The sequence below is a fragment of the Alligator sinensis genome, unplaced genomic scaffold, assembly GCF_000455745.1.
Source record: "Alligator sinensis unplaced genomic scaffold, ASM45574v1 scaffold615_1, whole genome shotgun sequence".
In the NCBI taxonomy this organism is placed as follows: Eukaryota; Metazoa; Chordata; order Crocodylia; family Alligatoridae; genus Alligator; species Alligator sinensis.
Window position 1 is genome coordinate 2,502,130 of NW_005841982.1, and position 2,071 is coordinate 2,504,200.

Genomic DNA, 2,071 nt, shown 5'->3' on the forward strand with positions numbered 1-2,071 from the left:
CTTCAGCACCCTTGGATGGAGCTCATCCGGGCCTGCCGACTTAAAGGCATCCAGTTCTTCCAAATGACTCTGCACCATCTCAGGGTCTACGCATGGTAGTCTGGTGCCTTGCTGCTGCCCCTCTACAACCCCAGTGAGAGACTTGTCCTGCCCCTCACTTAGGAACACTGAGGCAAAGAACTCGTTGAGGAGTTCAGCCTTGTCCCCTCTGTCCGTCACCAATTGTTTCTGCCCATTTAGCAGGGGTACTATTCCTCCCTGGGCCTTCCTTTTACTCCCAATATATCTAAAAAACAATTTCTTGTTGTCTTTTACTTGGGTTGCCATCCTCAGCTCCATGGCAGCTTTGGCCCGTCTAACTGCCTCCCTACAAGCACGAGCAGAGGAGGTATATTCATCTTTGGTGATCTCTCCCTGTTTCCACTTTTTATGTGCTCCCCTTTTGGCCCTTAGGCTGCCCTGGATTTCTCTGGTCAGCCAGGGAAGCCTCCTGGCCCCTTTCCCCCTTTTGCCTCGCTCAGGGATCGCCTTGCTTTGTGCCCGAAGGATCCTTGCTTTTTGCCCGAAGGATCCTTGCTTTGTACCCTTGGGGGGTATGCAAGGTATCTCTAGGGGGTATGCAGTAGAAATTGTGTAATGGTGGATTTAATTGTCATTATAATAATAATTGGCATTTAAGAGGTTAAAATATAAAATATATGCTGGTAGGGGTATGCAGGCAGCTGGGAAATCTGGAAGTAAGTACATAATAAGAAAAAGTTGGAATATGGAGTTGAGATAGACACAGAGTTGAGTATCAGTTGTATTACTCCCCACAACTGTGACAAGAATTTGAGTGAATAGGAAACAAGAATAGAGATTATTTAAAACTTTGAAGTGTCCACCAAACTGATGTCTTTCACAGGTTGTTCTGGGTATTGGAACTCTGAGGCCCATTCTTTCAAGAAAGAATGAAATAAATGGAAAATGGTGCAGAATTAATTTGTTTTCATGACAACAGTTTTAATGGAAATGGGAAAGGGAATGAACATAACACATTGTTTCTGTAAAGTTAATATTGCAATCATGTGTGTTTATCCCTAAATACTGAGTCCTAAGGGCAATGAAATTAAATTAAAAAGGGAAAATAAAGTAATTACATTTTGTTTACACATTTTGCATTTCATGTCGATTTTTCAAAAGGAATTTCTATAGAAGGCATATAGCACTATTATGTCATGACATACTAGGCTGTTCAACCTGTTCCTCACCATGTGCTACCAACTAGACAATTCTGTAATTCCTGAAATATTTATTAAAATAGAAAAGCAGTAGCATGTCTGTTAAGGTGACTGTATTTGGATCTTGGGCAACACTGGATTTGCAGCTGAATACAAGGCTTTACTCTGTGTCTCAGAAAAAGCTGCTGGTCACTAGGCAAAATGATATATTAAAAATAACCTTGCAAATGGTTAGGCAAGCAGTTTCCTAACAATAGGATAGTGTGTAGGATACATGATTCCTTGTGTAAGAAGAACAAGATGCAGCCCACCAGCTATCATCAGGAGATAAGGCAGAAACAAGACCTGGGGGGATGAAGGAGTCAGCAAGAAACCAGAAAGAACCAGAAAATGACCGGAGGAAGCAAAGGCCAAAGTCTTAGGCATGCGCTCTTAGCAGAGAGGCATGTAAATTAATGAAATGCATAGGCAATTCCATGCTAATGAAACAAACAGAACACAGAGGCGGGCCTTGAGATGGGAGGAGAAATGGGTGGAACAGGAGGGTTGAAGGTGGAATGAATGATAATGAGCATGAACCGAGGTATATAAAATGTGAAAAGAACTAATGTTCACTGCAGGTCCCCGGTTTGTTGGTTTTTGGGGGACCTGGCCTGAAGCTATCTCCATTTTGAATAAAGCTGTTGCAACCAATGTGTGCTGGTGTTTGCTCCCTGCTTGCTCCGGCTAATGAATAATGGGATCCAAGAGCAATTGGATTTTTGTCTCCCTAGTCACAGGGCACTGCATGGAGTCGGGGTCTAACAATGTCAACTACATTAGGAGCAGATGAACCCACTCTTACTCGGGTT